The 11,495-nt window shown below is 41.4% G+C and overlaps 1 long non-coding RNA gene across 1 annotated transcript; it reads right to left on the reverse strand.

Moving 5' to 3' along the window:
* Positions 1–334: 334 nt before the first annotated feature.
* On the reverse strand, positions 335–4,086 carry LOC122690653. Its single transcript, XR_006340069.1, has 3 exons — positions 4,015–4,086; positions 1,378–1,488; positions 335–428 (listed from the first exon to the last, which is right to left on the reverse strand). It is a non-coding gene; the product is annotated as an uncharacterized LOC122690653 (long non-coding RNA).
* Positions 4,087–11,495: the final 7,409 nt, after the last annotated feature.

The following is an 11,495-nucleotide window of genomic DNA, read 5'->3' on the forward strand; positions in this document are numbered from 1 at the left end:
ACAAAGTGTACTTAGTGATTTATTTGATGAAATAGCACTAATAATAGACCATGCTTACTTACAATTAGGGTGTTTCAAAGTTATTTTCATGCCAAAGCAAGATAGTTATCTGGGGGGAAAAAAATGAACACCAATTAATACCATTAATTGGCATTAATTAATCACCAAGTAATACCATTCCCTAAATTTTGCAAGTTTTTTTTACTTAGAGATTACATAAATGATTACTTTTGAAAAAACATATTGTCAATAACTTGATTTATTTCCTGATAGCATATTTACATATGAGGTGAAAGGTATGTTCAGAAAAAATATACTTCCGTTACCAGGTTCAGTTAAATCCTTAATGCTTGTTTCTGTAATCTTCCGACTTAGAGTCTCCTTCTTGAATGTCTCTAAGTCTTCCTGATCAATGTCATTGTCTTTGCCTGAATATCAACATGCAAGAGGTAGAAATTTACGTGTTTGAAGTCCTAAAAATTTCTTAATACAGAACGAAAACAATGTACCTATCAGATTTCACTTGGAATAATTTAAGAAGTCTCAGTTACCATTTCCCATGACACAGATGTTGGCTGTCTGTCTGAAAACTTAATCCCTGTCCAGCTTTATAACTAGTCACCCCAAGCCACCCCAGCATCAGAAACAAGACCTCAAAGACTCATAGGAGCTCCATGAATTTGGGGCTCCTTCCATGACAGTAAGGAACCAACTTGCTCCTTGACCAACTTCCTATGTCTATACCTGCCACTCAGGTCTTGTTCTGAATCCAAATAAATAGGAAACAGGGATCTCCTCTGACAGATATATTCAATACATCACAGAAAATAATGGGAGATGATTTATTCTTTAATAATGCACCATTCTACCCAGTACCTTTTCTGATATAGACACCTGATATCCTATTGGTTCACACACCACTTAGTGCTTCTTTGTGGTTATTTGAGATGATGTCAGTATGGACAAGATAATGTATTTGGATAACTGAACAGGATAAAGATTAATTAGAAAAGGTTTTATTCCAAGGCTTAGAATGCATGGGGAAACTTGTATAAAATAAAGCCACTGAGGTCAGGCTCATTACAGTCACAGCTTGCAATTAATTGACATGTTAAAAAACAACTTCTAGTAGCAATCAACTTTTTTTAGTTTCAACAGGTAGGAATCATTTGGAAATGGTTGATGATGTGACATCCATACCCTATGACCTCCTGTTTCTTGGTAGAGTACCTTCCCGGATCCTTAACTGTGAAAGATGCAGGTCTTATACGCTGAATACTGAATATTGTCAGCACCTCCTGAGATTCTGAACGAAAGTCCTGGCAGCGGATCTGTTCTGTGACAATGGCAGTGGGAACCATGGGATGGCATACGTACCGAATAGGAGAACCTGTTCTGTCTTCGTGCCTGTTTCATCCACGTTGACATTAACTGCTATCAGAGCTTTTTTGGAAATGTGAATAAATTCAATTTGATTTGTACCCTCATCTGTGAGAGAGAGAAAAGTTACATATACACAACCCACCTTAATTTATTGTCATTTAGATGTCTTGTGATATATTGAGGGCATTAACAACAGTCCGTGCTGTATTGATGTGTGTGTCAATTCGCGGGTGCTCTGAACACTACCATTCTTAAGACAAGGAAAGTAAGCAATATATTTCCTCATCCCCACCTTTTCCTACAGTTAACCAGTCACTTCTTGCTATTTTCTAAGATGTTTTCTGGAACACGTGCTGTAATGGACCTAGCAGATTTTTGTTTGTTTGTTTTTTTCTTTTTTGTTTGTTTGTTTGTTTGGGTTTTTTTTAATGTCTTTAATTAGTTTGTTTACTTTTTGCAGCCCTGGACCTTTGTTGCTGTGAGGCTTTCTCCACTATCAGCGAATAGGGGCTAGTCTCTAGTTGCAGTGCACAGGCTTCTCCTTGCGGTAGCTTCTCTTGTTGTGGACCACGGGCTCTAGGGGTTGTAGGCTTCAGTAGGTGTGGATTGGGGGCTCAGTATTCCCAACTCCCGGGATTTAGACCATAGGATCAGTACTTGTGGTGCTCGGGATCCATTGCCCCAAGTCATGTGGGATCGAACCAGACCAAGGATCCAACCTGTCACCCTGGCATAGGCCGGTGGATTCTTCATCACTGGATCACCAGGGAAGTTCCCAACAGTTTTTTAAACAGCATGAGTGAAGATGGCGGAGGAATTGGACGGGGAGACCACTTTCTCCGCTACAAATTCATCAAAAGAACATTTGAACGCTGAGCAAACTCCACAAAACAACTTCTGATCGATAGCAGAAGACATCAGGGGCCCAGAAAAGCAGCCCATTGACTTCAAAAGGAGGTAGGACAAAAGATAAAAGATAAAAAGAGAGACAAAAAGTTAGGGACAGAGACCCGTCCCAGGAAGGGAGTCACAACAGAGGAAGTTTCCAAACATCAGGAAACCCTCTCACTGGCGGGTCTGGGGGAAGTTTTCGAATCTTGGAGGGCAACCTAACTGGCAGGAAAAATAAATAAAACCCACAGATTACATGCCTAAAAGCAACTCCCAGCAGAAAAGTACCCCAGACGCCCGCATCCACCACCAGCAAGTGGGGGCGGAAGGGAGAGGAGCAGGCGGCATTGCTGAGGGCAAGGACCGGGCCTGAATGCCCTGAGGGCAATCGGAGGGAGCTAACGTGGGATAGCAACTTAAAATGTGGGATAACAAGAGAGAGAGAGAAAATTAACCAGCCCGAACACACTGCTGGCCATTCACAGAACAAAGGAAGGATTGAGCACTTCCAGAGAAGAGTTAGCAGCCTGTGGACTGGCCCATCCCCCAGCGGAGGCAGGAGGCAGGGGGGAGGGGAAAGGAGGCAAACTCGCCCCAGAGGCGGCACCCCCTACCAAACTGCAAACAGGCTCCCAGTTTCTCACTAAACAGCATGAGCATATTATCGAAACTCGGTTCAAAATGTCTTTGTATGTCTATTTCCCAGCCATGAAATTGATTTCTCTTGACCAAAATCAATTTACCATTCATAACTTTGTGTTCCTGCATGCCTACATTGGGCCAGGCAACCGTCTGAACACTTTGTTTTAATTGCTGTGTTTCCTCTGCCCCTCATTCCGGGGGTGACAGCCCACGGCCTTGTCTGTTGGTGTGAAGACATTTTATTTTACCTGCTGGGAAATGCAGGCAGTGACCACCTAGCGGTGAGCTCCGTCCCCATCTGAAGGGCCGCCCCTCCTCTCTGCCCTGTCTACTCAGCGCCATGTGTCTGCACAAGAAGCAGCTCTGACCTACTGCTTGTCACCTCTACACCCTCTACATGCGTTCTCTCTCCTGGCCTCCAGCACACCTTCCCACAATCACTCAGCAAGATGGGAGGAAAAAGCGCTCAGCTGTGTCCCCGAAACATGGAAACACCACTGCTCAGTGTATAAGCACACTCACTAGTCTACTTCAGAAAGAGAAAATTAGTAGCTGAAGCCACTTTATAGTCTCATAGCCCCAGACAAGGTGTATGCAGCTTGCCCAAGGCCACAGTGAGTCCATGAGACTTGGGTCACATTGGGACAATTTAAGTCAGATTATCCATGTCCTCAGATTGCTCACGGGCTTCCCAGGTGGGGCTAGTGGTAAAGAACCTGGCTGGAGATAAGAGAGGCAAGTCCGATCCCTGGGTAGGGAAGATCCCCTGGAAGAGGAAATGGCAACCCACTCTAGTATTCTTGCCTGGAGAATCCCATGGAGAGGGGAACTTGCAGTCCAGGGGGTCACAAAGAGTCAGATGCAACTCAGCAGCTAAACAACAGCAATAGGTCCCTCATCATTGTGAGGGGCCGTCCAAGTTCTGTGATTGGACACTGTGTTCATGACAGAGGAGGTGCTCAGAAGACTTAGGACCAGCGCCTGGTGCAACTTGTAACTGTCAGTAAACCTAGAATTCAGATATATGGAGTTCTTGAGGAAAGTTAAACCAAGATTTCCAGCCAAACATTTGCTTACCTCTGAGATACTCATACTTACATTCGTATGTGTAAATATTGGAAGATAGCTGTTTTCCAATAATGTGTAATGGTCTCCACACGTGACACTTGCTTAAAAACAAAAGATGTTTAAGTTGGTTGATGAAACTGATAAAAATGTGGCAAGTCATTTGTTTCACCCTTCTAACACCACATGTCATATATCATGTTTTTGTCTCTGAACAGTATGACATTCACTAGAGAAGAAATATGTGTAACATCAAGTAAGTATCAAATGGCAAGGCTGTCATGTGAACACATTAAATCTGAGCATAGTTCCAAAGATAACTTCAAATACAAACTAAGTCATGTTTACAAACAAACAAACATGGAGAGATCCAGAAATTTAGGAAGGAAGAAAAATTTAACACCTTGCTTTTAATCCTTTCCTTGAACCTGAGAAGCACAGCTACCTAGACAGACCTTAGTTGACTTGCAACCCTGGCCGTGTATTCTTAGATGATATAATAGCCCAAAATACAAGAAATTAAAGAAAACATCTTCTAAGTTTTATCAGAAACAGACTCTTCTTGTATAAACACAGCAGAAGAGGACTTCTGTGGTGGTCCAGTGGATGTGAATCCGATGGCCACTGCAGGGGACACAAGCAATATCCCTGGTCAGGGAAGATCCCATATGCCGCAGGGCAGACTAAGCCTTTGGTACCACAATTGTTGAAACCAGCTTGCCTAAGCCTGTGTTCCATCACCAGTGATGCCAATGCAGTGAGCAACTTGCTCATCACAACGGGAGGGTAGCCCCCACTTGGTGCAACTAAAGAAAGCCCGTGTGCACCAGTGAAGACCCAGCACAACTTAAATGATTTAAAATAAATAAATAATATGGCTTAAGAAGAATTAACATGAAAGGCTGTCTGTGTGTACAGACACATTATACACACACAGACATACAAAGTACATGTGACATTTCACATAGTAAATGATAGTCAAATATCTGATAATTATGTATAATCACCTGTATAACAAAGAACTTTGTGGTCTTATATATCTCTTTCACCAAGTATGTGAGAAAAATACAAATATTTGGCACATATGAAGAGTGCACACCAAACAAATATTCAAAAGGAAAGAGTCCAAAAAGAAATTGGATAAATTACTGAAGAGACTGAGTGCTTAGAAAAGACCCTGAAGCTGGGAAAGATTGAAGGCAGGAAGAGAGGAGGGCCACAGAGGATGAGGTGGTTGGATGGCACCACCAACTCAATGGATGTGAGTTTAAGCAAGCTCCAGGAGATGGTGATGGACAGGGAAGCCTGGCGTGCTGCAGTACTCGGGGGCACAGTCAAATACGACTGAGTGCATGAACTGAACTGAACTGAAGAGACACATTCCAAGAGATTAGTCACGGTGAATTGCACTGAGTGTCTACTAGTCATTAGGGAACTGCATCGAAGTTACTCGGAAAAAACACAGTGGGAAGAAAACAGCAGTCTAATAACTGGAAAACGTACAAATTCTCATAAAAGACAGCAGAGTCCTTTCGTTTGGCTTTGAAATAAGTGACTCCTGTGTCTACCGTCCTGTGGATGAATTTCCCAAACATGCTGAGTCATAGAAGCAGAGGAAAATGAGGTTTTCTGAGGTTCTGGGTGATAAACATCAGATCCACTGTTACCTGTGCCTCGAGGGGAAGACATTTAATGATAAAGGAAAGAAGGGTGATTTTTGACAATGATGGATGATTTTTATATCTTGATCTGCCAGATGGTGAAACTGTCATGGTACATGGTACATGTCAAGACTTGTAGAATGACACCCCTGATAAAGGTGCATAAATTAAGCATAAATGCACTTTAGTGAAGTTGATTTCTGAAAGAGTGGCTCCGTGAAAAGTCCATAAAAAATTTGTTGCTTTTCAATCACTCAGTCATGTCCGATTGTGCCACCCCATGGGCTGCAGCATGCCAGGCTTCCCTGTCCTTCACTCACTCCCAGAGCTTCCTTAAAGTCATGTCCATTGAGTGGGTGATGCCATCCAACCATCCCATCATCTGTCGTCCCCTTTTCCTCCTGCCCTCAATCATTCTCAGCATCAGGGTCTTGCCCAAAGAATCAGCTCTTCACATCAGGTGGCCAAAGTATTAGAGCTTCAACTTCAGCATCAGTCCGTTCAAGGAATACTTAGGGTTAATTTCCCTTAGGATTGACTGGTTTGATCTTGCTGTCGAAGGGACGCTCAAGAGTTTTCTCCAGCAACACAGTTCAAAAGCATCAATTCTTCAGCGCTCAGTTTTCTCTATGGTCCAACTCTTACTTCGACACATGACTACTGGAAAAACCATAGCGGTAACTAAATGGCCCTTTGTCACAAATGAGGTCTCTACTTTTAGATAGTCTGTCTAGGTTTGTCATAGCTTTTCTTCCAAGGAGCAGAAGTCTTAATTTCATGGCTGCAGTCACCATCCCCAGTGGTTTTGGACACCAAGAAAATAAAGTCTGTCAGTGTTTCAATTTTTTCCCTATCTATTTGCTAAGAGGTGATGGAACCCAAGGCCATGATCTTAGTTTTTTGAATGTTGACTTTTAAGCCAGCTTTTTCACTGTCCTCTTTCACTTTCTTCAAGAGATCCTTTAGTTCCTCTTTGTGTTCTGACATTAGGGCAGTATCATCTACATATCTGAGGTTATTGATATTTACCCCAGCAATCTTGATTCCAGTTTGTGCATCATCCAACCCAGCATTTTGCATGATGTAATCTGCATATAAGTTAAATAAGCACAGTGATGGTATACAGCCTTGATGTACTCCTTTCCCAATTTGGAACCAGTTCATTGTTCCATTACCAGTTCTTACTGTTGCTTCTTTATCTGCATACAGGTTTCTCATGAAGCAGGTAAAGTGCCCTGGTATTCCCATCTCTTTAAGATGGTCTCACAATTTATTGTGATCCAAACTGTCGAAATTTTTCTTTAGTCAGTGAGGCAGAAGTAAATGTTTCTCTGGAGTTCCCTTGCTTTTTCTATGCTCCACCAGATGTTGGCAATTTGACCTCTTGTTCCTCTGCCTTTTCTCAATCCACCTTGAGTATCTGGAAGTTCTTGGTTCATGTGCTGCTGAAGTCTAGCTTGACGGATTTTAAGCATTATCTGGCTAGCGTGTGAAACAAGAGCAATTGTGTGGTAGTTTGAATATTCTTTGGCATTGCTCTTCTTTGGGATTAGAATGAAAACTGATCTTTTCCAGTCCTGGGACCACTGGTGAGTCTTCCAAATTTGCTGGCATATTGAGTGCAGGACTTTAACAACATCATCATTTTAGACTTGAAATAACTCAGCTAGAATTCCATCACCTCTACTAGCTTTGCTTTCAGTAATGCTTCCTAAGGCCCACTTGACTTCACACTAAACAGGATATCTGGCTCTAGGTCAGTGATCAAGCAAATGTTGTTATTTGGATTATTAAGACCTTATTTGTATAATTCTTCTGTGTATTCTTGCCATCTCTTCTTAATATATTCTGCTTCTGTTAGGTCCATTCTGTCTCTGTTGTTCATTGTGCCTATCAACATGAAATGTTCCCTTGGTATTGCAAATTTTCTTGAAGAGGTCTCTGGACTTTTCCATTCTTTTGTTTTCCTCTATTACTTTGCATTGTTAACTAGGAAGGCTTTCTTAACTCTCTTTCCTGTCCTGAGATCTCTGCATTTAGATGGGCATATCTTGCCTTTTCTCCTTTGACTTTCACTTCTCTTCTTTTCTCAGCTATTTGTAAGGACTCCTCAGACAACCATTTTGCCTTTTTCCACTTCTTTTTCTTGGGGATTGCCTTGATCACTGCCTCCTGTAAAATATTACAAACCTCCATCCATAGTTCTTCAGGCACTGTGTCTATCAGATCTAATCCCTTGAATTGATACATCATTCTTAGCATATAACCATAAGGGATTTGATTTAGGTAACCAAAAAGCAAGACAGTTTCAGAAAAATATCTACCTTTTCTTTATTGCATATGCCAAAGACTTTGACTGTGTGGATCACAACAAACTGTGGAAAATTCTTAAAGAGATGGGAATACCTGACCACCTGACCTGCCTCCCAAGAAATATGTATACAGGCCAAGAAGCAAGAGTTATAACTGGACATGGAACAACAGACCGGTTCCAAATGGGGAAAGGAATATACCAAGGCTGTATATTGTCACCCTGTTTATTTAACTTTTATGAAGAATACATCATGCAAAATGCCAGGCTGGATGAAGCACAAGCTGGAATCAAGATTGCTAGGAGGAAGATCAATAACCTCAGAAACAAAGATAATACCTCCCTTATGGCAGAAAATGAAGAACTAAAGAGCCTCTTGATGAAACTTGAAGAGGAGAGTGAAAATGTTGCTTTAAAACTCAACATTCAGAAAACTAAGGTCATGGCCTCCAGTCCCATCACTTCACAGCAAATGGATGGGGAAACAGTGGAAACAGTGGCTGACTTTACTTTTTGGGCTCCAAAATCACTGCAGATGGTGACTGCAGCCATGAAATTAAAAAAACACTTATTCCTTGGAATGAAAGTTATGACCAACCTAGACAGCATATTAAAAAGCAGAGACATTACTTTGCAAACAAAAGTCTATCTAGTCAAGGCTAAGGTTTTTCCAGTGATCATGTATGGATGTGAGAGTTGGACTATAAAGAAAGCTGAGCGCCGAGGAATTGAAGCTTTTGAACTATGGTGTTGGAGAAGACTCTTGAGAGTCCCTTGGACTGCAAGGAGATGCAACCAGTCCATCCTAAAGGAGATCAGTCCTGGGTGTTCATTGGAAGGACTGATGCTGAAACCAAAACTTTGACCACCTGTTGCAAAGAGCTGACTCATTGGAAAAGACCCTGATCCTGGGAAAGATTGAGGGCAGGAGGAGAAGTGGACAACAGAAGATGAGATGGTTGGATGGCATCACTGATTCAATAGACATGAGTTTGGGTAAACTCTGGGGTTGGTGGAGGTCAGGGAGGACTGGCGTGCTGCAGTTCATGGGGTCACAAAGAGTTGGATACAAATGAGCGACTGAACTGAACTGAACTGCTGGAAGAAATCAAAGATGACATAAACAGATGGAGAGATATTCCATGTTCCTGGGTAGGAAGAATCAATATTGTGAAAATGACTATACTACCAAACACAATCTACAGATTCAGTGTGATCCCTATCAAATTACCAATGGCATTTGTCACAGAACTAGAACAAAAAATTTAACAATTCAGGTGGAAACACAAAAGACCCCAAATACCCAAAGTAGTCTTGAGAAAGAACAGTGGAGCTGGAGGAATCAACCTTCCTGACTTCAGATTATACTACAAAGCTACAGTCATCAAGAGAGTATGGTACTGGCACAAAAACAGAAATACAGACAAATAGAACAAGATAGAGAACCCGGAAATAAACCCATGCCCCTATGGGTACCTAATTTCTGACAAAGGGGGCAGGAATATACAATGGGGCAAAGACAGACTCTTCAGTAAATGGTGCTGGGAAAACTGGACAGCTACATGTAAAAGAATGAAATTAGAACATTTCCTAACACCATACACAAAGTTCAACTCAAAATGGATTAAAGACCTAAATGTAAGGCCAGAAACTTTAAAACTTAGAGGGAAACATAGGCAGAACACTCGATGACATAAATCAAAGCAGGATCCTCTGTGACCCACCTCCTAGAGTAACAGAAGTAAAAGCAAAAGTGAACAAGTGGGGCCTATTTAAACTTAAAAGCTTTTGCACAGCAAAGGAAACTATATGCATGGTGAAAAGACAACCCTCAGAATGGGAGAAAATAATAGCAAATGAAACAACTGACAGAGGATTCATTTCCAAAATATACAAGCAGCTCATACAACTCAACACCAGAAAAGCAAACAACCTAATCAAATGGCAAAAGACCTAAACAAACATTTCTCCAAAGAAAACATACAGGTGGCTGACAAACACATGAAAAGATGCTCAACATCGCTCATTATTAGAGAAATTCAAATCTAAACTGCAATGAGATATCCCCTCACACTGGTCAGAATGACCATCATCAAAATGTCTACAAACAATAAATGCAGAGGAGGGTGTGCAGAAAAGGGAATGCTCTTGCACTCTTGGTGGGAATGTAAATTGATACAGCCGCTATGAAAGATGGTATGGAGATTCCTTAAAAAACTAGGAATAAAACCACCATATGATCCAGTAATCCCACTCCTAGGCATATACCCTGAGGAAACCAAAATCGAAAAAGGCACATGTATCCCATTGTTCACTGCAGCACTATTTACGATAGTTAGAACATGGAAGCAACCTAGATGTCCATCGACAGATGAATGGATAAAGAAGTTGTGGTACATATACACAATGGGATGTTGCTCAGCCATAAAAATGAACGTCTTTGAGTCAGTTCTAATGAGGTGGATGAACCTACAGCCTATTTTACAGAGTGAAGTGAGTCAGAAAGAGAAAGGTAAATATCCTATTCTAACAGATATATACAGAATCTAGAAAAATGGTACCGAAGAACTTATTTACAGGGCAGCAATGGAGAAACAGACATAGAGGACAGCCTTATGGACATGGGGAGAGGAAAGGAGGGGTTGAAATGTAAGGAAAGAGTGACACAGAAACTTCCATTACCATATGTAAAATAGAGAGCCAATGGGAATTTGCTGTTTGGCTCAGGAAACTCAAACAGCGGCTCTGTATCAACCTAGAAGGGTGGGGAGGGAGATGGGAGTGAGGTTCAAAAGAGAGGGGTTATATGAAGACCTATGGCTGATTCATGTTGAGGTTTGACAGAAAACAACAATTTTCTGTAAAGCAATTATCCTTCAGTTAAAAAAAAATACTGAAATGGGTTGCCAATTCCCTCCTCAGGGGATCTTCCTGAGACAGGGATCAAACCCACATCTCCTGCATTGGCAAGCAGTTTTGTTTTTGTTTTTGTTTTTTTTAACCAATGAGCCACCTAGGAAGCCCCAACTGTATCTCATGTGTGACAAATAATGAATTATAGACATATTTATATACCAGTCTTTCCTAGAATAATCCTCTCAGTTCTTTTACTTTTCATTTTTTATGCATGCAGGCCATGTGCCTTCAGTCACACTTGACCCTTTGTAACCCTATGGACTGTCTGTCCATTGGGACCTCTGTCCATGGGTTTTCCCAGGCAAGAATACTGAAGTGGGTTGCCATTCCCTCCTCCAAGGGATCTTCCCGAGCCAGGAATCAATACTGCACCTCTTATATCTTTTGCATTGACAGGAGGATTCTTTACCTCTAGCACCACCTGGGAAGGCTAATTTTTTAATTAAATTGCAGCATAATTGATTAAGGATGTTTTGTTTGTGTCAGGTGTCAGAACAGGGTTTCTGTCACACATATACATGAATATGTTTTTTTTTTAATTCTTTTCCCATTTACATTATGACAGAATATTGAGCTGCATTTCCTGTGCTATGTAATATGTTTAATAATGTGTTTATTCTTCAAAA

Source organism: Cervus elaphus, chromosome X (assembly GCF_910594005.1).
Source record: "Cervus elaphus chromosome X, mCerEla1.1, whole genome shotgun sequence".
NCBI lineage: Eukaryota > Metazoa > Chordata > Mammalia > Artiodactyla > Cervidae > Cervus > Cervus elaphus.